The sequence below is a fragment of the Protopterus annectens genome, chromosome 3.part0 (assembly GCF_019279795.1).
Source record: "Protopterus annectens isolate FY-2018-M chromosome 3.part0, PAN1.0, whole genome shotgun sequence".
Taxonomy (NCBI): domain Eukaryota; kingdom Metazoa; phylum Chordata; order Ceratodontiformes; family Protopteridae; genus Protopterus; species Protopterus annectens.
The window spans coordinates 862,472,783-862,499,404 of NC_056731.1; the positions used below are offsets into that span (position 1 = coordinate 862,472,783).

Sequence of the window (26,622 nt, forward strand, 5' to 3'; positions counted from 1 at the left end):
CTGGAATTTCTGTGTCATCCTCACTTGCTTCTTCCACTTCATCAGCTGCTTCATGCACTTTTACACTGGTCTGTACTTTGATCAATATCACTTGGAAAATTGCTTCTGAGTCAGGTTCATTACAGGTTGCCACCTCATCATCCACTGCAACAAAGGCTTCAATATCTACTCCTTCAAAGTCTGCTATGGGAGATGGGCTGTCTGATGGGTCCAAAACATCATGCTCTTGGGTTGTGACAAATCCAACTTTCTTGAAACACTTCTGTATCACTTCTGACTGAACTTTATTCCAAGCAGAACTGATCCAGAGGACAGCATCCAGAGCGTTAACGGATGCAAGGGATGAAATTGCTTCCACAGGTGGACCACAGGTTTGTGTTTTAGTAATAACCCACTTCAGGGGCTGGGCTTGGTAGTGCATTTTAAATGTTTTGATGATGTCTTGGCCAAGAGGTTGGATTTCTGAGGTCGTGCTTGGAGGCAGAAATTTCAGTGTCATGTTTGTGAGATGATTCACTTGCGGGTGGCCAGGTCAGTTGTCTACTGTCAGTAAAATAGACCATTTCTTCTTCATCATTTCTTGGTCGATACCACTTACCCACTCCTCAAATAGGGCACCAGTCATCCAAACACATTTGTTTGATCTCCAAGTGACAGGGAGGTATTCGGGCTTCAGGTTCTTGAATGCGCGTGGCTTTGCCAATTTACCAATCACCACGTGCCTTAGTTTCTCTACAGCTGAGATAGTGCAAAGCAGAACTGTGAAACTTTCTTTGGAAAGATTTCCACTCTTAAATTTGTTACCCTTCATGACGAGGCTCTTGTCAGGCATCTCCTTGAAAAAGGGTCCACGCTCGTCAGCGTTAAGGATGTCATCTTTGACACCTCTGGTGAAGTCCGGGAACCTTTTGATGAACTCTTCCACAACTTCTACTGGAACTTCATTGGATTCACCACACAAGACTTTCTGGGAGATCTCATGTCACAGTTTAAATTTCTCGAGCCAACCGCTTGATGCTTGGAAATCTGCCACCCCACATTCTTGTACAAATTTTTTTAGCAACTTCTTGGATCATTGGCCCAGAGATTCAGGCGTTAACTGCCCTCATTTGTTTGAACCAGTTTAATGTGGCTTTATTGACTTCATCAAGGGAAGATTTCCTCCTTTTCTGATGTAGGTCTCCACTTTCCTTACCATAACTCTCCAAGTGCTCATGTTTACGTTTTTGGATGTTGCTAACTGTAGTCTTCCTAAGACCAAAATGTTCTGCCATCTTTCTTTGACTGCTACTTTCCAGAAAATGTAGAAAATCAACCTTTGCCTTCAATGTCAGCTCTTTGAGTTCTTTCCTTTGGGCCATCATGTCTCGATTAACTGTAAAATTTTTCAGTAATTGTAGGATGTACCTACAGTTCAGACCAGTCCTTCACGTTGAAAAAATCTTCAGCAATACATGATAAACAATAGGACATTAGGCATAATCCAACAAGTGGTAATAATAACATATGAAAAAATAACTTATATTAAAAAAAAAATAATACAACTAAGGGGCAAAACCCACATCTTCTACCCCTTGGTGTAGAGTGGACTCAACCGGTCAAGTTATAGAAGGTAAATTAATATCGTGTGCCACAGTCCAAGTGGTCAAGATACAACTTACAGAGGTGGTCAATATAGAGAGTCAGTCTTCCATTAAGTACATGTGGTGCATGTCCAGTCTATGAAAATTAGGTCAACTTAAGGAGGTGATCAACTATGGAGGTTCTACTGTATACAGAAAGAGAAAGAACTGGAAAGTTCTAACTTAAAAAAAATGCTCTAGTAGAGTTTTTTGTTGAATCTAGAATGGAAGCTGCTATGAAAAAAGGGATAACTAGCAGGGCATATAAAATATTGCACAATAATGATAAGAATCAATTAGAGGAGGTTAGAAAAGATTTGGAAAAGCAATTTTAATATGTGATCCTTCTTCTTCTCTTTGTAACCCTAATGGCACACACATGTAAAGCCCTGGCAGAACAATATCTACACCATATTGCTGGGTTCATTTTCTTTGAGGGGGGTGGTGGTGCTGACTTAGATGGGAATAAATTGTCAAAAAGACGAAAATGGGTATCAACACTAGACAAATGGCAATGCACTTATCATGCCTTTTACTTCTGAATTTGCTGTATGATCATTAGTATCTATGTATGCACCACCTTTCTTTTTGTAGATGAGAAAGTAACAGAAAAAAAAGTTATGCACTTGCCATAACATTCCATCTGTGCTGTCCATTTTCATTCTTCCTCAGCTGATGGGTTTAGATCCATCCTCGGATCCAACTTGGCCATAACTAAAATAAACAATGCTGGGTTCCAAGTAGGCAGAAGTAAAAAACTTTAATAAAACAAAAAACACAGCTGGTAAGCGCTTTCACAGTTCAAGCCCACTTCATCAGACAACTATATGATACAAACTTTCAAACTTTAAATAAAACAACAACCAATCATAAAGCTGCTCACCAAAAACTCAATTAATTAAAATAATTAACTCTAGGAATACAAAAAACTCTCTAATGCTTAAAAGGGTGAGTATACAGAGAAGGTTTTAAAGATACTGCTTCATTTAAAACAGGTGCTTTGTCAGCTTGAAAATACAGTATCCACTTCTGTTCACATGCTTCAGCTCTAATCTTAATATTCTTTCCCCTTTCATTGTCATCCATTGTTCTAAGACAAAAATATGAATTTATGTTGTGAACCTGAAGTGAGTATATGTTTAGCTAATGCACTGGTGTCTTTACTATTCCTAATACCTCAAATGTGTTTTTGTATACATTCTCGATAGTTACGATTGGTTTTGCCAATATAGTAGGCACCACATGCACTACAAAAGCTATAATAAACTAAGTTTTTAGAGGAACAGTCTACATAAAAACAGAAATCTACCGACTATTGCAGCTGTGAATGTGTAAAGCTAGCCCCTGTATATATATGATTACACACATTGCAATGTCGGCATGCATATGCGCCAAATCTCTGGGAACTAATGTTCAGAGTTGATCAGTGTTTCTTGTAACATATATGTCTTTTAACAGCTGTATTGTTCTTGAAAGAAAAATATAGCTTGTCTGTGACAAACTCTTTAAGATCTTCATTTACATATAAGATATTCCAATTCTTCTTAATTACATCACAGATGGGTCCTATATCACTAGAAAATGTCAAAGGAAATCTTGCACTTTTCCTATTAGATTTAGCTAAAGTATTTGCAGGATTAGACATCTTTCTGGAAAAATAAGGTTTACATGCCCCATCCCTTTCTTGCATGACTGAATACAACAATTGATATCACTCTCCTTGTAGCCTCTCACTAGAAAATCAGACTTCAGATTATTAAACACTGTCTGTAATTGTTTATCAGCACTATGTATCCTAATAACTCTGAGGAATTGTGATTTCAATACATTTCTTGATATACGCCGTGGATGCATACTATTCTTCTGAATGTATGCATTCTTTTTAGTCTCTTTCCTATATGTGCTGGTACTCAAAATATCTCTGTCTTATAAATACTCACATCTAAAAACTCTATATTTTGTTTAGAACATTTAACTGAGAACTTCAAGAATGAGGTGGTAGTATGTAAGAAATCAACACACTGTAGTAGCAATTCTTCAGTGCCTTTCCATAATATAAAAATATCATCTAAAAAGCATTTATACCATAGTAGATTGGGAAAAAAGTCATTGTCACCAAAAACACAATCCTTCTCCCACTGGGCTACAGCAAGGTTGATGTAGCTATTGGCACACTCCGTACCCATTGCCACGCCAACCTTCTGCAGATGAAATTCCTTATTAAATAAGAAAATATTGTTTTTTAAGATGATCTCAAGAAGGCAACAAGTAAGGTCGATCTTATCATTGGAATATGCCAGTTGGTCATACAATAAAGTTCTAACATTCTCAACTCCCCAATTATTTGGTATAACAGTAAATAGAGAAGCTATATCCATGGTGACAAAATAGTATTCCAGATTACTGTTCAAAGATTCAGTAACAATGTATAAATCTTCTAAAACAGTTTTGGTATCTTTCAACACAGTATTCCTGTTTTCCATAACTGGATGAACATTTTTTTCTACAAAAATAGAAATAGTCTCAGTTACCCACCCCCTGCTAGAAACAATAGGACACATGGGGGGATTTTTCACATCCTTATGTATCTTGGGGAGTATATAGACTATGGGGATAGTGGAATGTTCTATAGAAAGTAACTAAACAGGTCCTCTGTAATAGCATGTGATGTTAACAGATCAAATATCAAAAAAAGCACCTTCTCAATAATAGCTTGTACTACAGGTTTACTCACAATGACAAATGTATCCTTATCTTGCAATAAATCTCTCATTCTCTGTATGAAAAAGTCCTTATCTAAAACAACTATCCCTCCGCCTTTGTCAGCCAGATGGATTTATAAAGAACCAGCTGCTTTTAATTGTAAAAACACTTCATGCTCAGCATTGCTGAAATTAAAAAATGCAGTTTTATTTTTATTATTACAAAACAATTCTCTAATTTCTTTCTCACAAATTTGCATAAAAACTTCAGCACTCGGATGCATTTTTGGTACAACGATTCACATCATGATGATTTCCATGTTTAAACATAGCTACAATGCTAATATTTCTCGTAAATATTTTTACATTTAATAAAACATCAGTAAGATCTGACCTTTTAGAAGGTAAATATGACAGTCTTTTTTTCAAAAGAGACATCTGTGCCTTGGTAAGTTCGTAAGATGAAATATTAACAACTAAGTTGTTTGTGAGTTGCTCCTTGTATTCCTGTGAACCCCTCCCTCTTCTGCGACTTGCAGTTGCTGAATCCTTCCTCTCCTTCCTTGACTCCGCGACCTGGCTCCTCGTCCTCTCATAGTTATCGGAAAAGGCTCCTTTAGAGGAAAAAGGGGCTGTGCAATACAGCTAGGTGCTCCCCTGACTACAGATTCAGACTTCTCCGTCGCTACTGCTGCTATCGAGGCAGGGTGAATTCCAGTTACTGAAGGTGGAACTTCCTCTTCAGTGTGTGATGATTGATTCATTGAGCCATCTGTAGACATGGTAACCAGCACAGTCTTCCTGGTGGAGTGAATGCTAATAGGGACCTGTGGTTCTCTTAAAATGGAGGTCGTATTAAGCCTATTATCTTGTGCCAGAGATGCAGTAGATCGCCGAGTCTCTTCAAATCGGGACCATGAAAAAACTGCACCTTTACTAAAGTCTGTAATGTCTCTCTGTAATTTTTTAATTTTAGTAGCATAAAACCATTTCTCATAGGCAGCTATGTCCTCATGCATATTATAAAAACTGTCCAAGATGATGTCAGTTCTAAAGGTTGACAAAATATATTGCTGTAATTCCTTTATCTCATCTTTAAGTCCATCTTCTTGAGGATGAAAAAAATCAATGAGCAGTTTCATAAACTCATTACTGAGGTTCAAATTTAACATTTGCCAGCGTTTTAGCAGTTCTGGATATAAATTACCATATGTAGGTATGTTTAACACACATAGCCCTCTAGGTATTACCTTATGAAGTAGTTCTGCTTCCAAGTGTAATCTCTGCCATTGAAGGTGTTTATATTCATACAGTTTATTCTCTAATTCCCTGTATTTAGACTTAAAAGCCATCCTTTGTCCTTCAACAGTGGAAGCCTCGTTCATATCCAGTTTCACTTCAAAAAGAGGATTGGTTTCTAAAACTAAAATCCTTGTCAGATGATCTGCTTGCAAATTCTGACCACGATTTCGGTTAGGATTATACTCCAATTCAACTGAATTACCTTCTGCCATACCGCCAGTTGCAAATATAAATAAACCAATGCGAGAAAGTAGAAATGCAGCTAGGCAACTGGTCCAAGCAATAGTACAAGCACAAATGCAATAAAATAAAACAATGCTGAGTCCCAAGAAGGCAGAAGTAAAAAACTTTAATAAAACAAAAACACAGCTGGTAAGCCCTTTCACAGTTCAAACCCGCTTCATCAGACAACTATATGATACAAACTCTCAAACTTTAAATAAAACAACAACCAATGAAAAAGCTGCTCACCGAAAACTACTGCTTGGACCCATTGCCTAGCTGCATTTCTACTTTCTTGCATTGGCCATTACTAAAGCTTGTGGCAACCAAGAACTCTTGAGCTTCTACCTTGCCCATGATGCGCCATCTCCAAGTTACTTCAGATCTTGTTTGCTGACTTTACCAGAAAGGAAATGTTTAATATGCATAAATATAGGAGATGTAGAAACTGCATACATTCAATACAGAAAGAAACTATATCTGGAGCTCAATATCAAGGACAATGACATCCCTCTAACAGCTCATTCTTCCAGAAGCTTGCAAACAGGAAGGATGGGGGTTGGTGGGTGGGGAGTTAAGGAAGTATGAAAATAGACAACACAGATGGAATGTCATGGTAATTACATAATTCCTTTATCTGATGCTGTCAATTTTCATTCTATCATCAATTGATGGGACAGAGTCCCCAGCTACCTATAATTTTGGGTGGACTCTAAGGAAGGATATTCCTGAGTACAGTTGAACCAAATGATACTCTACCCCTGGAGACCAGATCAAACTTGTAATGAGTAATAAAAGTATGGGGAGTAGCCCAAGTTGCTGCTGCACATATGTCATCCATGGATGTTCTGGAAAGAAAACCTGAAGAAGATGCCATGGACCTAGCTGAATGAGCTCATACCTGTTGTAGTAAGGCAATACCAAATTTGGTACAGACAAATGAAATACAATCAGTTAGGCATATGGCTAAAGATACCTTGCGACTGGTTTGCCCAAACTCAGTTCTGCAAAGGAAACAACAACTGGTCTGTTTTCCTGATGTCTTTTGTTGTATTCGGGTAAAAATGTAATTGTTTCTGAACATCCAATAAATGTATCATGTATTCACCTTTGTTTGCAAATTTAGGGAAGAATACTGGCAAATTAATGGATTGATTGATATTAGATTCTCACACCACCTTGGGAAGGAAGGAAGCATTAGGTTAGTTTGTAGCATCAATCTACCCTTGTGAAAGATCAAATATGGAGGTTTGGAAGACAAGGCTTGAGCCTCTAAAATTCTTCTAGTAGAGGTAATGGCTACTAGAAAAATAGTTTTCCAGGTACGATAGCTGCTGGTTCAAAGAGGGAATGTATTAGAGCTTGCAGTACCAGATTGAGATCCCATGGGGAGTAAGCTTCTTAAACGGAGGTCTCAAAAGTAGAGTGCCTCACAAGAAAGCTCTGCACAATTTGAAGAAGGCTACTGAAGAACCTTTGAATCCAATATGAAAATTTGATATTGGTGTTAACTTTAGTGGTTGAGGAACTAGCCCCCTCTTTAAAATGTAAGGCTAAAAACTTCAGTATGTTATGTACAGGAGCTGAAAATGGCTCAACATGATTTTGTTGTGCCCAGTAAACAAATCTTTTCCCTTTACTTGTATAAAGTTTTCTTGTTGAAGGTTTATGGGAAGATAAAAGACTATGTTGGACAGGGGAAGAGAGCACTGGCTGTCTATTAATGGAATTGGAGAAAACAGGCTGTCACTGTGAGATTTGAAAAGTCTGCATGCATCATGCCAGTTGAGTGAGACAGGAGGTTTGGAGTCGGATACAAGATCCAAAGTTGATGAAGTAAGTGAGGTCAAAGGACAGGAAACCAAATCTGTTGAGGCCAGTATGGTGCAATGAGGATGACTTTGCTCTTTAACCTGCCAGCTTTCTGTAGAAATTCTGGAATTAATGGGATTGGTGGGTAAGCATAAAGTAGACTGGGGGGGCCAATCATGAAGTAGAGCAATCCTTGGTGATTCCCCCTGTGGGAGGATTAGGGCAAAGTAGCTGCTTCACTTGCTGTTTAGGGGAGAAACAAAATGATCACAGCAAGGCTGACCCCACTGATGAAAAATCATTTTTGTCACCTTCTTATTGAGAGACCACTCGTGAGGCAGAAGAACGCACTTGCTCAGTTTGTCTGCTATCACACTGGACTTTCCTGGAATGTGGGTTGCTGTAAGAAAGCAGTTGGATGAGATTACCCACTGTTACACTCTGATCACGTCTCGACAAACAGGGTATGATCTGGTCCCTCCATGTTTGTTGATGTACCAAACTACTGACATATTGTCAGTTTGAAATGCAATCATCCCGAAATGGACATCCTGGAAGACCTGCAGCTCTGAAAGCACTGCTCGTATCTGTAGGACATTGATATGTAAGTTGGCCTCTTTGGGGGACCAAGTGCCTTGGACTGTTTTCCCCAGAAAATACCCCCCCACCTCAAATAGGAATTGTCCGTGGTCACTATGGCCTTGGGCTGAGAGGGAAGGAATGGACGGCCTTGTAGGACCAGATCTGACTGAATCCACAACCTTAAATCTCTCTTGCATATCTGGGTGATTCATATTAGAGTTGACATGGGTTGGTATCAACCATTGGGTTGCTAACATCCACTGGAGAATCCTCATGTAAAATCTGGCTAAAGGTACTAGTATTATCGCTGCTGACAATGATCCTAGAGCTTGAAGGACCATGTGGGGTGAAATCTTGTTACTGCAGATTATTTTTCTGACCTGCGACCTTTTAGTTTGAACCCCTGAAGGAGGTAGTGAAGCTATCATTGACTTTGTGTTGAAAATTGCTCTTATGACTTTCAAATTTTGGGTTGGTTCCAGTTGAGGCTTGTAGTAGTTTATGATTATTCCCAGAATAAGAACAAGTCTGAAGAACCTGATCTCATGCCCATATCATCTGAAGCCTGGTCAGGGTGGTAATGAGATAGTTGTCTAGATATGGAAACACCCGGAATCCCTGCAGTCTCAAGTGAGCTGCTACTACTGCCATACATTTGGTGAACACCCTGAAGGCTGCAGTGAGACCAAAGGGCAGAACTCTGAACTGATAATGACTGGCTCCAAGCAGAAAGTATAAGTACATTCTGAATCATCTGTTCATCTTTATGTGATAGCACCCATACTGAAGTTCTATCAAGCACATCCATTCTTGTCCAGAAAAGGGAGAATGGACTGAACCATGACCATCCACAACTTGGTGTTTCAAACTGACTTGTTCAAGTTGTTGAGATCCAAAACTGGTCTCCAGTCTCCTGTTTTCTTTGGCACTAAAAAGAACCTTGAGTAAGTTCCGGATTCTATCTAGTCTGGTGGGACAGCTTGGATGATTCTTTTTTCTATCAGCTTTTGTATTAGAATTGCTGCTTCTTCCCTCTGATTGGGTGGAACATCAGGGATTTTCCTTGAGATTGGAGGTAGAATGGAAAATGGTATTATATAGCCATTGGAAATAATCCTCTGCACCCAAGTATCTTTTGTTATGTCTAGCCAGGCTCTCTGGTGCAGGGATAATCAACCCCTGATTGCCTCCAGAGGTGGCAATTGGGCCTCCTTTCACGACCGCTTTTAGGGTCTAACCAAGAAAGAATCTCTGGACCCCTGGTTTTGCGGGCCTCCTCTGCCACCGGGGTGGTGGTGACAACTGGAGTCCCCCTACCCCTGGGGGAACTTTTTCCACATGTCCTGGAAAAGACTCTGGGATTTCCTGAACCACATCTTTCAACCACCTTGTTGATTCCTTCAAAACTATCTCCGAGGGGTCAAACAACATACTTCTACTGCAGACAGGGTCTTTCTGTTCTTTTAACACCTGGATAATGTGTCCTTCAGTTTGGGGCCAAACAAAGATGTGCCATCAAAAGAAGCATTGAAGAACAAAGACTTAAAGGGCTCTGCAAAATCACATACATGTATCCAGGCATGTCTCTTGATGGATATGCCTGAACCCGCTGCCCTTGACGTTCCTTTGGCTATGTGCAAAATAAGCCTCATGGACTAATTCAAAATAGATTGCAGGGTAGACAAATGAAAAGTCATGGATGACTGGACCTCTGCAGAAAAAGATCCTGAGAGGGTTTTTGATAATTCCTTAATCCCTCTGTAGTCTTGTAAATGTGCCAATTAATTCAGCGACCTTAAGGTGAAGATTGCTGAAGCATAGACATGCTTCCCAAACCTGTCCATCAACTCAGACTCCCTGTTAGGGGGATGAACAGTGGAATTCTCTTCTGCAAGTTCCTTTTTGGTGGCTGCCATGATCATAGCAGCAACAAGGTCCCCTTTACCCCAAAACTGCTTATCTGAAGGTGGCGCCATAATCTTGTCCGATCTCCTGTGTATGGAATTCTCTACTATTTTTTGATAAACCCAAACATTCCCACAGGCAGCTGTCTCTAAATGCTCTATACCTGAATACAGTATCCTCTTAAATATCTATATGCGTCACTGTACAAATTCAAATATTTTAGTCTTTCAAAATAACGTAAAACTTTCACATCCAGTTTCTGGTTCTGTTTCACACAATTTGCAATTGTCTGCTTCTCCCACTTTTTCTATGGATTTTGTAAACCAACATGTCAACTATTTTGGGCTATCAGTATTAGCCTTTCATTTTTATATTTAATTTCACCTCTCCATAACCATTCCTGTATCAGATCCTGTTCAGCATGTGGTTGCTCTAGGAGTTTTCTATACCTGCCACTATATTTGTTGACTTTTCAGTTTTCTTTCCTTTTCTTCTGGTCCTTTTCTTTTTTGGTAATTTTAGTTGCTGTCCAATTCTTGTCTATTTTTGGTTTGATTTCCATTACCACTCCTTTCTGAAATGCTTCTGCTACCAAGCAAAGATGTTATCTTATACTTCTTGCACTTATTCTTTTTTATTTTACAACCTTCACCGCGTTGGGATCTGATGAGGTCAGCAAAGACCAACATAAGTAGCCAATTTCAAGGATGTCCTTACCCCCTTCTGAGTGATGGATATATAATCTTGGTATGCACTGGTTCTTATATAGCATTTGATAAGCATGGATTATTTTTCTTATTTTTTTGTGTAATTGATTCAGTGCTGTTGGGGTCAGTCAATCACACCAAAGCTGTAAGTCAGAACAGGAAGAGTAAACTGATTTATAGACTGAACATTATTTATTTTTATTTATTGATTTATTTTGTTTGTTAACTGGGTAGTGTCTGACTGGGCCAGAGGCCCATTTTCAGTGGAGACCTGGGGAGAAAAGCTCCACATTGTACAATACAAATATAATACAGAATAATAATAATAATAATAATAATAATAATAATAATAATAATAATAATAATAATACATTCAAGAGTGAGTTATATACAAAAGTAACTTGAGATTTATATACAAAAGAAAACATTCAAAATTCATTTCAACAGTAATGATACAGAATGCCAGTTGAGCAGAGAAAAATAAGAGAACTTAGCAAGAGTGTCAAATATCATATGAAGTAACAGTAATGAATGTTGTAAGCTAGAAACATGTGTCTGTAGCTAGGATGTCTTGCATTTTGCTGATACCGATATGGAGTATAAATGGCAGAGTCCAGAAGAGAGGTTGAATAAGAATTTCAAGTAGGGTGGGGAGAGTACAGGGGTTGCAGAGAATAATAGGGTGTATGAAGTAGGTGAAACCTGAAGGAGTTGGTAAAGGGTATGGGATAGAGATTAGCCAGGTGAGTGGCCAGAGCACAGCCAGTGATTAGCAAGGTGCTCCTTTAGCAGGACCTTGAACTGATGGTGGTTAGGGTTCTAGTTATGGTGCTGGGAAGAGTGTTCCAGAGTCTGGAAATTTTGTGCAAATAGATGGAGTAGCCATGTAGGTTGTGGGAGTTAGAAACCTTTAGCAGATATTTGTTAGAAGATTTGAGAGATCTGAGAGTGGTACAGGGCTGGACTAAGTTGGAAATAGCAGGGCAATTGTTTGGTTGGTTGACTATTTTGTGGGTTAAGGTTAGTTGATGTAGCAGTGTGATAGAAGGTTGGGGAGTTCTAGCCAGTATAACTGATTCAGAGCAGAGCAGTGGTGAGAACTATGTAGTTGGTTAGTAGCATATTTTGCAATCTTGTTGTAGGATGATTCTAGGTTGTTAACGTCTGATTTTTGGAGGTTTGTGAATATAAGGGAGCCGTACACGAGGGAGGATAGCAGGTGAGAGCAGGCTGGAGAGAGTATGGCTGTTGGAGTTAGGAATGGTTTGGCCCTTTATAGGGTGCCTAGTTTGATGTCGACTTTCTTGATTGAAAGAGCAATATGATTGTCAAATTTTAGACTATCGTCTATGGTAACACCTAAACGTTTAGTGGGGCTAGTGGGTATTATTTTGGTGCCATTTGCAGAGATGACGGAGAGTGGTGGATGGGAAGGTTTGAGTTTTTTATTTTTGAAAAATATAATCTTAGTTTTGTTGGAGTTAGGAATGAGCTGTTGTTGGGAGAGGTATTTTTCAATGTCTGTTTGCATTTTTTATTGTAGTTCTTGGGGTGAGGTTGCTGAACAGGTAAGTGTGGCATCATCTGCGTACTGAACTATGGATGTTAGCTGAGTAGCAGGGCTGAGATCATTAGTAAATATGATAAAGAGAAGTGGACCAAGTATAGAACCTTGGCGTACACCTATGGAGATGGGGAATAGGGGGGAAGTGAGCTTTCCCATTAAGCAGCCTGTTGACAATTGGAAAGATAGCTGTGGAACCAAGTTAGAAGTGATGGGCTGGGGCCATGGGAGGACAGTTTATTAATTTGCAGCTAGTGGGATATGGCGTCAAAGGCCTTGGACATGTCAAGAAAGATGGATGAGATAAGCTGGCCTTCATTAATGTGATGATGGACAGTGTTAGTAAAGGTTAGTAGGGCAGTGCTGGTCCTATGTTTAGGTCTAAATCCATGCTGGGAACTGGAAAGTAGATTGTTGTTTAGGAGATAGTTAATGAGTTGCTTGTGGATGCATTTTTCTAGGATTTTTCCCAGGGGGGAGAGGATGGCTATGGGGTGATAGTTGTTTAGCTCTGTATATGGTCCGCCTTTGTGGAGGGGTATGATGTGGGATATTTTCCATAGAAGTGGAATATATTGCTCTGTAATAGAGCAATTAATCAGAATTGATATTGGGTAGGCAGTTGATGGGGCGGCAAGTTTTAGAAATTTGTTTGGTAGTTTGTCTGCAGTGACACAGCAGGGTTTAAGTTTAGTTAATAGATTTTTTTATGTAGTTAGTTTGGATGGGTGAGAAGGTGAGGGGGCTAAGGTTTTCTGGGTTGGGGGTTGTGACTGTGAGAGGTTGAGTAGATTGGTTGTTTAGTAAGGAGGTGACAGTATTTATGAAGTGGGAGTTGAATTGTGTCAAGATAGGGTCTGAGTTGTTTGAGGTGGCTGGGGTACAGGCTAAGGTACGACTGGGGTTGAGGAGGTGATTGATGGATTGCCAGAATTTTTGGGGATTGTTCTGGTGTTTCTGTTGACATGACAAGAAGTAGGTTTGTTTGTCTTTTTTGATCTGTTTCTTTGTTATGTTCCTTAGCTGTTGGTAAGATAATAAGTCAGTTTTGTCTTTGGATGTATGGTAATCTGCCCAGGCTTTATCTCTGCGCTTCACTAGTATTTTGGTCCCTTTAGTTGGCCATGGAAGAGTCTTAGCTTTAATGTGCACTTTCCTGGTGGGGGCAAGGTTGTTAAGAATAGTGAGGAAAATGGTGTTGAAATACTGCATAGCTTCATCTAAGTGTAGGTGTCATAGTGGAGACCAGTCACATTGTTTGAGTAGGTGGTTAAAAGTGGTGGGGGAGAAGTTTTTTTTACTAATGATATGTTTATAGGACACATTGCTCTGGGTATATATGCGTTTCCTATATAAAAAGGTTGGGGAATGGTTACTGAGGGAGTCAGGTAGGCAGCCAGCTATGTAATTTATGTTAGGTCTATTAGTTAGGATCCAGTCTAATGTTGATTGCTTGTTGAAGCATTTGTCTGTACAAGTAGGGCAGGTTATAGTTTGGACAAAATTGAAGAGATTCAGAAAGTGGGAAGGGCTGGATGTGCAGATGTGCCAATCCAGGTTGAAGTCACCAATAATTATAGTTTCTTGGTTGAAATTGGTGGATGCCCAGTAAAGTAGATTTTCAATGATGGGAAGATTGTTGCAGGGGGGAAGATAGGGCTATGATAATTATTGCCTTATATGGGTTGATGTCAAGGCAAGTGATCAGTATTTCTGCGTTGGGTAGGTTGGGGGAAGCAGCTCAGTTGTACAACTTTGAGAGTGTCTTTAAATATAACAGCGACACCTCTGCCTCTTTTATTTGGTCTATCCTGTCTTATGATGTTGGAACTTGTAGTGATAATTTCAGTGTCCTTAATGTGGGTCTTTAACCATGTTTCTGTTATCTCAGCTATATCTGGTGAGTAGGTGTCTAGGGCTACATGGAATTCAGTGGTTTTATTTAAGATGCTATGGAGATTGAAATTTGTTAGGAGGAGGTTGGAGATGGATGTTTTGGGAAAGGGGGGTAAGGATGTGAGCGTACTATGGGATGATTAGTAGTAGTTGGGGTGGGAGCAGGTGAAGGTTGTTGAGAGAAAGTATTAGTGGGACCTGGGCTGGGATGGATGTCAGCTAGAACTTTGATATGAGTAATGGAGTGTCATAGATGATATTTAAGTTTGTTTGGTGGGGTAGGATATTTAGAGACCAAAGAGATAGGCTTTTGGGTTTGAAAGTATTTGAGAGGTGCGAGGAGAGCAGTAGTGTGATTACAGAGTTGTGGGTTAATGTTACAATATTTGTGGGATAGTGAGGAGGGGGTAGATAGGGAATGTGTTGGGGAGTGGAAGTATACGATGTGGTATGAGTGTAGGGAGGTGGAGTTATAGGTAAGGAAAGGTATGTGGAGTAGAAGTGAATGAGCAAGTAAAGAGTATAAATAGTGCATTGTGTGTGGGTGGGGAGTAGAGTGAAAGTGATGTTGGGGGGTGGGAGTGGTTTGGGTTGGAAAGGTTAAGTGGAGGAGAAAACTGATTGGTGGAGTAGTGGAAGGAGTGTGATTTGGCTACCTATAAATGTGATGAAAGTGGGGGTGGGTGGGAATGGAGGTAGGGGAATGGAGTGAGCGGAGCAAATGGAGCAGGTTGAATCAGCAGTGCACTGGGTCTATCAGGAAACAATCAGGAAAGATAAAGCACTTAGGTTCTGCTAAGGAAAACAAAACTATAGGTACAAAGGTTCATAGTTTAGTACTAAGCTAACTGCCCTTGCAAGCCATTTCAAACCTAGCCAATTATCCCTTGTAAGACTCAAACCCTGCACCTTGTGTTTGTAAAGCAAACACCTTGGCTATTAAGCCACCCTCCCAACCTATGTAGTGTTAGGGGGAGAAAAACATACTTAGCAGACAAAGACTCTAACAGTTTGGGCTATTTTATAGAGGTGAGGATACTAGGCCAGAGTGAGTGCAGGAGAGAGGAGAAGAGGGAGGATATGGGGAAGGAAATTATCTGGGCGAAGAAGGTGGCATGGGGATAAGATGCAAGGATAGGAGAAAAGGGGGGGGGTCAAGCTCCCAGAACAGATGGAGCAGAGAGGCCTGCTTGCACAGATGGGAGAGTGTAGGAGAAATGCTTAGGCTGTTGTCAGGGTCAAAGAAGAGTTGTCAAGGAAGTTATCAATATTAAAGTTAGCCTACTGAAGTATTCCATACTAAGCTTTGTTCTTATTTGCTCATGTTTTATTGATGACCATTCATCTAGTCCCAAACATTCATCCACTCCCTCCTGTTCATGTTCTTTTATATCACACTCCTGTCCCAGGTTGATATTTAATTGGTGCAGCAGCTTTCCTTCTATAAACATTGCTTTTGCACATTTAACAACTCCAAATGACATTCTTAAATCATCTTTAAAAGTTTTAACCATTTGCTTGGATCCTCATTCCAGGTACTATACAATTTTAAATTATCCACAAAAAGAAGATACAATGGCTTTGAACAAGGTTGGTTTTTGGACATTATGCAATAACCGTAGGCCAGTTAATTAAATAAACAGCTTAATGGGTTAAGGGCAAGACAACACAGTAACGGTAACAAAAAATCACCCTGGAATATCACCTTTTGAATGTTTATCCTTAGAATAATAATTTGCCCTTTATCATGACTCAGCTACAAAGTGGTTTGCCATTGTTTTATGGTCAGTGCAATCTAATAGATTAATGTAGGGTGCACCTTATGCATTCATAAACATTCAAATACCCATGGATGTAGAATGTCGTTAAATGTATTTTTTGTATTCTATCCATGACATACTTAGATTCTTCTCATTTTTACAATTCTCTTTTATGGCTTCTGTTCAGGATGCGATTGTAAGTAATTTTTACTCAGGGCTGAATCTTTTCAGGTCCCAGAGCTGGCTTCTCAGTTTATAGTTTTTTTTTTTCTGGACTATTTCTTACTTCTTTGGCAGTGAGGAGCCAGTCGTCCAGATAAGGAAACACCTGGAATCCTAGATGTCTCAGGTGAGCCGTGACTACTGCCATGCATTTGGTGAACACCCTGGGGACTGTGGTGAGACCAAAGGGCAGAGCTCTGAATTGATAATGACTAGCCGGAAGCGTAGAAATCTGCTGGACTGTCTGTCCATTTTTATATGATAGTACGCATCCTGAAGATCTATGGAGCACATCCATTGTCCTGACCCAGAAAGGGGAGAATGGACTGCAGTGTTACCATCCAGAACTTTTCTTTTTGTACAGATTTGTTTAACCTGCTGAGATCCAGAATTGGTCTCCAGTCCCCTGTCTTTTTGGGCACTAAAAAGAATCTTGAGTAAGTTCCGGATCCTACTTGGTCTGCGGGGACTTCCTGGATGGCTCTTTTTTTCTAGCAGTCTTGAAACTTTTTTGACTGCCTGATCTCTTAGAATGGGTGGAACATCTGGGATAGATTTTTTTTAAATAAAAGGGGGTTGATAGAAGGGAATCTTGTAACCTCTGGATATAATGGATAGTACCTAGTTGTCTTTTGTAATATTTTGCCAGGCGATTGGGTACAATGAAAGCCTTCCCCCGACTGCCTCCAGAGTTGAGCAGTCGGGCATCCCTTCAGGGATGTTGACAGGGTTTGGAAGACAACGTATCTCTGTCACCCTGATTTTACGGACCCCCTCTGCCACAAAGGCGGCGTATGCCATTGTTATTATTTCCCCCTCTGCCCCTGGAGGAAAACTCACCATGTGCATCAGGCAAGGGTCCCTGGGATTTTTGAAACCACATCTTTCCACCCTTCTGACCAATTGGGTATGGTCTGGTAGGAGTGGAAAAATTGACTCCAACATCAGAGAGCATCTTGTCTTCCTGATGGCACCTGGTAAGCATGTCTTTCATCTGAGGCCCAAAGAGAGAGGAGCCATCAAAGGGGGCACTGGTGAAGGATGCTCTGAAGGGTTCTGCAAACTGACACAGCCGCAGCCAAGAATGTCTCCTAAGAGCCACTCTTGTTCCTGCAGCTCTACTCGCTCCATTGGCTGCGTATGAAATAAACCTCATGGAGGAGTTGACTATTGAATTAAGAGTCGCCAGCTGGGTAGCTACCTTAGCTGAAGCTCCCTCAGCTGTGGGATCTTGTAGGGTATCTCCAAGCTCTTTTAGGAGATCCCTCTGAAGCCTAGTAAAATGGCAAAGATAGTTCAGGGACCTAAGGGTGAAGGTCACTGATGAAAACATTTGCTTCCCATATCTGTCCATCGTATGAGAGTCTTTATTCAGTGGATGGACAGATGAGGAGGTTTCAGCTAACTCTCTCTTTGTGGCTGCTGCTACCACCATGGCATCAACTGGAACACCTTTAGTCAAGAATTGTTTGTCTTGGGAAGAAGAGAGGGTTCACCCAATGGGATGTCCTGGGGCATAGGTTCTCTACACTTTGGGGCTGGAGGAGGAGCAGAGGTTGTCACAGGCACTGAGGGGGACCGATAGTGGGGCCATCTGTGGGGGACTGCACTCTCCGCATGACCTCGAAGGTATCACAATCTCGACACAAAGAGGGCCCCAGCTCCGAAGAGACAGGAATCCCACCCTGCACAGAGGGCAACGGCTCTGAGACTGATGTGGGAGCTGAGCTCAACTGAGCCGACACTCTAAGAGGGAGAGCATGGTCGGACAAGGGTCCAATGCCACGTCTCCCCTCACAGCTGACGAGAGAGCTTTAGTACCCAGATACCTCGATGGGAGGAAGAACTGAGGTAATCGAAGCCAACAACGGAGCTGAAGAGGATGTCATTGGAGCCGAAGGAATGTCCATGGACTCCAGCTCCAAACTAAGCATAGTTGGAGGAATCGAAATCAAAGAGGATGGAGACGAAGCCTGTTGAGGCAGGCTCAAAAGCATTTTAGCAAGGGCCTGTGACTTTAGCAACCTACTGACCACTCTCTTCACATCCTGATCCGATAACCTTGAGGATCGAGAGGAGTAGGAAGATGAGCGATGACTGGTCTTGCACTGGAGTAATGGTGATTGTGGCACCAAGCGAATCGGCTCCAATGAAGGAGACCTAGCTCGTTTGTGGCTCAGAGATGGCTCCGAAGAAACAGTTGGAGCTGATGGAGGGGTAATAGACACACTTGGTTTGTCAAGCTCACAGGTCGGTTCTGAACATGGAGCCAACGGCTTGACTAGTTTCAAAGGTTTCACTGCCTGAGATGCTTTAGCTGGAGAATCCTGTTTTAACAATCCACGGAGGATAAGCTTGTTTTTCCACTCCCGCAGGAGCCTTGGACTAAAGGCATGACAAATAGAACAAGAGTCCTGCAGGTGCAGAGCCCCCAAGCAGTAAAGACAACAAGTGTGCCCATCTGTCAGAGACATCTTCTGACAGCATGAGTCACACTTTTTAAAACCAGAGTTTGTAACTTCCTTAGACATTTTTAAGTACCAAAAAGACACACTACAATAGTGAACTAAAAATTATATTAATAAAGACCTTGAAGGAGAGCCTCTAACTTAAACAGCTGTCCTTGGGAGGGGGGAGAACTCTCTAAGTTAAATGAGTTCAGGTAATAACAGAAGGCCTAGTGACCAACACAGCAGAAAAAAACACAAGGACGAGATAAGGGGTTTACAATAAAAGAAACTTACAAACTACTATAAGAGAAAAAAATGTCAATTTTTTAAGCAAATTATTTGAATCTAAATAGAGAAAACAATTATACTACGCCTGAGCCAGTACTGACGCAACCTTGTAGCTAAAGTGGCAAATGAGATCTGGGTAGCTGATGCTTGGCATTCTGGGATAAGGGGTAGCCTCGAGCCAGTAAAGGGCTCTCAAGCTATAGTAAGTGGCGAGTCAGAGCCGAGGATCGGCTCCGAACCCATCCAGCAAGAACGAAGGCAAGATTGGACAACTTAACACTATATTTTTTGTATTCTATCCATGACATGCTTAGACTCTTCTCATTTTTACAACTCTCTTTTATGGCTTCTGTTCAGGATGTGATTGTAAGTAATTTTTACTCAGGGCTGAATCTTTTCAGGTCCCAGAGCTGGCTTGTCAGTTTGTTTTTTTTTTCTGGACTATTTCTTCCTTCTTACACAGGAGGGCCACCCTCTCCTGTGGACTGGCCTTGCCCTGGGGTAGAAATATTTCCATGTTCTCAGGTTTCTAAACTCTTTTTCCAATCTCGGCACCAGTGCTTACCCAAGCAGTGGGTGCTTTTTTGTCCTGAAACCTGTGCAATTAGTCTTCTTTGAGATTTTTTCCCCCCACTTTTCTCCATGATATATAAAATGCAGTCTATGTATCAGTGTAGTCTTAATTTTGTAAAACACAGGGTTCACCATGTGATGGTACTCACCAAGACTTGAGGATGAATTAATTTCCAGCAATACTCATCATCATCATCAACCCCCTTTTCCCATTTTTTACACTGGGTTCAGGTGTCATGTTAATTTTCGCCATCTCTCTTGATTCAATGCGACACTCCTGTCTTCTTTAACACTCATGCCTGTCTGTCGCAGATCTTCTCTCATACAATCCATCCACCTCTTTGCTGGATGCCTCATTTCCTCTTACCTTCTTCCTGTCTGTCCTTGTGTTCTGCTTTTCTGAACATGTGCTCAAACCACCGTAATCTGCTCTCTTTGATCTTTTCTGCAACCAGAGCTACTTTGGCTTCTGCTCTTATGTCCTCATTTCTTCGTCTGTCCCACAGTGTGCATCTCACCAACCATTCCAGGTACTTAATTTCCATCACCTCTAAATTCCTCATCTGCTCTGCCTTTACTGCCCTGGTTTCTGTACCATACAGTATTACCAGTTCCACCACTGTTTTGTACACCTCACTTTTCAGCTTCTTTGGCGTTCTTCTGTTATACACTACACCTGACACTCTATGCCGGTTGGCTGCAGCCCCTCTGATTCTAGCTTTGCCCTCTTCATTCAGACTTCCCTTCTTCTCAACCACCCCACCTAGACATTTGAAGGTATTAACCTATTCCACTATCTTTCATTCTATCTCACTTCTCAGCTTCTTCTGATTTCCTCAATTTGCTACCATTACTACTGTCTTGTCTGTACTTAGTTTCATCCTATGTGCCTTCAGTTTTGTATTCCATTCTCCTGTCCTTTGCTGAAGTTCTTGCACAGAGTCTGCCTGTGATGCCATATCTTCTGCATACAGTGACTTTGTTGATCTGTCCCCTCCGACCTGTTTGCTAATGTAGTCCATCACCAGTAAGAACATCAGTGGGCTCAGAGCTGAACCCTGATGCACACCCAATCCCCCTGGGAACCCCTATGTAAGACTGAACTCTACTTGAACTTGAGTAATTAGTTCCTTGTACATAGCCTGCACTAATTCTACTAATGTTTCTGGGTCTTCAAACCACTGCAGGACTGTCCAAATCAGCCTTCTTGGAACTTTGTCATATGCTTTCTCCAAGTCTAGGAATGCCCATTTGGACTCTTTCCTCGTCTATAGCTCCAACAATATTACTCTCTCTTTTCTTGCTGATTCCATCTCTCTTTTCAGACCCCTTTTGGGAATTTCCTGCAGTAGTACAAGTTACCCTTTTCACTCAAACAAATCCCTCAGGGTGAGGATCAGTCATACTATTGGCAAAAGTTCAGTCAGTGACAGGATTCTTTGTGTGACACTGTTCTCACATAATATAGTGTGATTCTTCCACCTCTTTGGAATTCACTGCATCAACACAACCTCCCTTCTTCTACTTGTAACAAATAGGGGTGATGGAGGACCAATTCACAACAAAGCTTGACGATCAGCACTCAGTGGGGTGAAAAAAAATAATAAAAGTGGAATTAATATTTATTACCTGCCAGTAAAATCAACAGATCAGCTTCAGAAAATGCAGGGCACAGGAGCCAAAACATGGATCTCCAATATGTAAAATGATTAATACCCCCACCCCCAGCCTGAAAGTAAAGTCTCATTTTCTGTTAGGCAACGAGTGACAACCTGGTCAATCAATAAACAAATTGCATCTATTGATAAGTATTGTTAGAAATGTGACTTCTAAAAAGGACTGCTACCAAAAAATAAAAGCATAAAAAATGAAACATCATGTATTACTTCACAGAGAGGGCGAAGTGTCAATCAACAGAAGAAATCAAAGGTATAGTGTACACAGCAAGGAAGGAATGAAGAAGAAGCGGGAAGAGGGAGATGCACATACACAAGCTGCAATAACTAAGTGCACTTGTTAGAATACTGATCTTATTCCAAAGACATTTTTCTTTCATTTGCATACATATTCATAAGGCATAATGAAATTCTGGTGCAATTTTCAAATGCATGGGAACGCTTCATTAATAGAAAGCAAGGTTTTATTCTTCTTCCACACAGGTAATTGTTAAGATCACATCTAGAATACTAATGAAGTGAGTCCTGAAGACTCCACCTTGGCAATAAATTAAAAGAATGGAGAGTGTATATAAATAAATGCAGACATATTGTGCAAGTGAGGGAAAGTCATAAGGGTACCCTCAGAGAAAGGAAAGAAGGGATGTGAAGAAGCATCTAATACCTGTAAAGCATAAACAAAGCCCAAGAAAGCAAAATCTTTCAGATCAGAATAAATGGAGGAAGAAAGGAGTACATGCTGGGGATACGGCTGAATCAGCACAATGCGACCTATTCAGCTGCAGCCACACATGAAATTAAAAAAAAAATCTAACAAAAAACATCCAATAAATTGAGATATTTGGTGTGTATGCATACACTATGAGCCTGAGGCTATATGTACAGAACAAATACATGAAAATGATTTTTTGAGTCAATCACTGAGGCTACGTATACAACATCTGGGAATTGGTGTAGAGATTTAAATTAAAAGGAAAGCTGGATATTTGATTACTGTTTTGCTTTGCTTCTGAACAAGAGTAGAAGCAGAGCATTAAGCGAAGAGTTGGAATGGGATAAGACTTGATTACTTACAAGTGGATTACTGTGCCTGAATAGGGTGATAGCAGAGAATAAAAAAGTACCGAAAGGTGTTTTGTGTGTGTGTGTGTGTGTGTGTGTGTGTGTGTGTGTGTGTGTGTGTGTGTGTGTGTGTGTGTGCGCAGCCCAGTTAGAGGGATTTGTTTTTCTAAATGACTTGCTCAGAATCAAAACCTGCAACAAGAGCTTTGGTCCTTGATGCCAACTTCCAAACTTCCATTAACTGTTTTTTTCCTTTTGGTAAATCACTGAGGATTACAATCAGTCAATGTCAGTCATCAGAGTTTCATAGACATTTTTATGGTTCACAAATTATATATTGATGCAAAACTTGCTGTTCTGTTAACTTTATAAGTGATTTAGAGCAGTCTGCTCTTATCACTCTCCTCTTTTGAACAGCATTTCTAATTTTGCCTTATATTTATGCCATATTATTGAATAAGTTATTTAAGCAGACAGTGCTTTGGGGCAACTGGAAATTTGGGATAGGCACCTCAAGATTCCCTGGACTGTAAGCCTAGTAATTATCTATAAAACACAGTATTTATAGTGTAAAGAAAGAAAACTGACTTTAGTAAAGAGAAGCATCATATGAGCCACTTTCTTTGGATTTGGTCTATGACTGTAGTAAAGAGGAGCATCAGATGAACCACGTTCTTTGGATTTGGTCCATGGTTTCCTTGTTTTGTTGGATACTGATTGTGCAGTTATTATTTAGTTTTGAATATAATGGATAGGATGAAGTCTATGAGTTTAATGCTATGAATACATTTTTAATTTAGCTTGTTTCTTTAACTTGCAGGCACACAGATATGAAATGCACATTGTTTGAGTGACAGCAGTTGTCTAGCACATAGTGCAAATGAGTACAACTATGATCTAATAAAGAGCTGCTTCCTGTAGCACATGGTTCGATTCCCTTAGCCTTCATTTATTTCACCAGACAGTACTCCTAGGCTGCTCCTGAAAAGGGACATTGAGTCCAGTGAGTTGTCCCATTCTGTTAGCAAATGTGTTACACATTTCTCTTTTGAATTCATGGACCCTTCACATAGATGCTAATCAGTACTTCATTATAAGCAGTTTGAGTATAAATCCCAACTTGTTTTGAAATTTAATGGGTCTGCTTTCAACGTAAAAGCATTCTGTTTACAAAATAGCTTGTACAATGACAGGTATGAATGGTATTTATGATAAGTGATGAGAAACAGCCAACTAATAGGATATTGATATGGCTGGTGGGGGCTTAATTTATTACTCTGCAAAGAGCTGCGCTTTTTACAGACTCTAGAGGTGTATACTTCAACAATACAGCATCATTAGCCATTCAAGTAGGTCAGACCTGTACTGAGTGATGTTATAGGGGACAGTTATTCTTGAAGACAGAGAAGACAGGGGGAGGTTCAAAACTGAGCTGTAGCTGTCCTGAAAGCATGTATGACTCCCCAAAAAAGAAACAATATGTTGTATCACCAATATTCCTGAGTTATGTATGACTTCTGGGTTGTTGAACAAAAGGTGCTGCAGCATTTATACTGTCTTTAATTGTTTTGCTCTGTTTACTAAACTAAAGAATGAATGACTTCATTAATATGCCTAGATTATATAATATAGTACAAATATGTTGCATTTTAGTAGTCTAATCATATTGTATTTTAGTAACATATTTTTGCAGAACTTTCTTTACAACCTCCAGCAACTGCAAAGTGTTGACATTTTTCATGTCATATACTCTGTATTATTTGGAGTGATGATCAGAACTGCTTGACCTTCAGCATCCATTATGTACTTGCTACTACATATTACTGTGACACCATCTTCTCTACAAAAGACTGGACTATAAAGGACTTCTGAATTTAGTTAAAAGCTGTTACTCTGGTAGTTAGTGTTAAGGACTAAAGCTCTGACTTCTCAATGAGCTGCTTCCTGTTTCAAGGGTGCAGGGTTTGAATCTTTCTACCTTCATTTACCTACTGTGTGACACTGAGCAAGTCACATAATGAAACAGTGCTTTAGAGGAATTGGGACTAGACTCTTTAATGGTCTCCAAGATTGCATGCCTAGTAACTATGGACCTGTTGTCAATGTTTGCAGCAATTCCTACTGCATAGCTAATATAGTTCATGAAATGTTATGGCAATATCATCATGCCATTTTTTTAAATACAATATAGGCAATTTATTCTTCAAGGGCAGCAGGCATTGCATTAGTAGATGAAGTTCTAAAATGCAAAGGAATTTGCCGGAAGCAACTTCTGCATTAGTAATAGTTGTTTTTAATATGGAATTATTCAGATGACTATTACTTCTGTAGAGACAGTGCATACTGACTTGGCAGATGTTATCTGCTGGTTAATATTTCTTAAGCTCAAAGGAACACTCTTCCATTGAAACTGCTACTCATGTAATCCTATGCTAGGGATCTTTATATGACTTCATGTACTTCCTCCTAAACTACCAATAAAGTACACATAATTTATTTATTCGGCTGCAGACTGATCAAGGCTTAATTTTTGCTCTCACAGTGTGAAAACAGAAATCGAGAAATAACAGCCAGTGATTTTGTCAACATGAGTAAAATTCAATTACTAGCTAGTAAGTACACTGCCTGGAAGTAGTTTAAGCCTCAGTTTTGTTACAAGAGATGGCTTCCAGTAATTCTTACGAAATAAAATAAATCAAAAGTACTCAGAGGTGATTAAACTAAATGGAACATTAAATGTATCAACTTAAATTAAAGACCGGAGAAGTATTAGAAGCTTTAGCTATTCAGATGAACTAATAAAATGGCAAAATTCAAGGCTGGCTGAGTATGATGATTCGCATGAAGAGGTGTTTCAAAAAATGGTAAAGTTAGAAGACATAGTGCACAGGGAAAACCTGGAAGGAAGAGACTCCATTAATTTTAGGAAAGCAGGAATAAGCAAGTGGACTGGTAATCTACTGCAGGATTTGTTAATTCAAAGAGCACATCAAGTGTATGCTCCAAATTTGGCCATGAAAAAATAGCTAACTCCTCCATTAGTAAAGATGCAATTATAGAAAAACAAAAAAAAAAAAAAAAAACAAATGGACAGGAACATACACTGTAGCAGCTGTTTATGAAATATTAAGTGCTTTCATCGGTGGTCAAATCTGACTTTCTCAGAATAAAAAAAACAGACAAACCTCCATCCTTATATACAATTAAATTTAAACCACATGACCAGCCTAATTAAAAGATAATTAATCATTTAAAAACACCATGCTAAAAATTATGAAATAATTTTTTAATATTAAAAAACCTTTTATGCACCCTATTTTAAGTACTAAATCCGCAATCAAGAAAAGTAAAAAAAAGTATTATGTATCCACACCTAGAAATAAACTGGCTCCACAAATTTGTAAACAACATTCACAATGCAATCCCTGACTGTAAAGTTCCCCTAGATGTTATAAGGCCAATTCAGCCTTTAATTTTAATACACTGCTGATGGATACATTTTCATTAAGACCTGGGGGACTGCAGCATTACACCTCAATTGCCACCTTAGTTCCTTATATTTTAAATACAAATCAACTGGTCCTCCCCTTGATCCTAAATCCCCCTTCTCGATAGCTTTTATTTAAATTTACATGTAGGGAAACTATTTACAAGTTTCGCTAGGGCATTTCTGTTGTCACCCCTTGATATATCATACTGATGTTGATATATCCTTTTTCTAAGTTTTGCCTATATAAAAACTTTCACAATCTTTGCATTTGACAATATAAACTATTGTTGTGCTCTAACAATAATTCCTGTGTGCAAACTTAATAACCCTCCAGTTCTGAACTGTCATCTCAGTTCCCTCTAAAATAAATTTACACTGGGTGCATTGTCCACATTTACTCATACATCCATTTCTAATCACCACTGGTGGCCTCTCAATATGGGTTTTAAAACACAAGTCTTTCTTAAAGACAATTACAGGGTTGGTCTCTACTTTCCTAAGATATTCTGAGTCTACCTTGAAAATGTTCCAGTTGTGGTTAATGATATCCCAGATACCCTAAAAATGTAAGTTATATGGTAAAATTAAAGCTCTCTGAAACTCCCTGTTGTTGACCTGGTCAGGAGAGAAATTTATCACATTCCTCTCCATTACACTCCCCAATAGGGAGCGAAAGTTTCCTTCTCGTCGCTTTTTCTTTACCTCATTACAAATGTTGTCTATAAAGTGTCCTGGGTAACCTCTCCTTTCCAAAATCGACCTTAAAATAAGACACTCAACCTGAAAC

The 26,622-nt window shown here is 39.8% G+C and overlaps 1 protein-coding gene across 2 annotated transcripts in view; it reads right to left on the reverse strand.

The window, feature by feature from the left end:
• Positions 1-26,622, reverse strand: part of GMPR (guanosine monophosphate reductase) — a 1,135,646-nt gene that overhangs the window by 525,316 nt on the left and 583,708 nt on the right. The gene's annotated exons all lie outside the window — the stretch shown is intronic.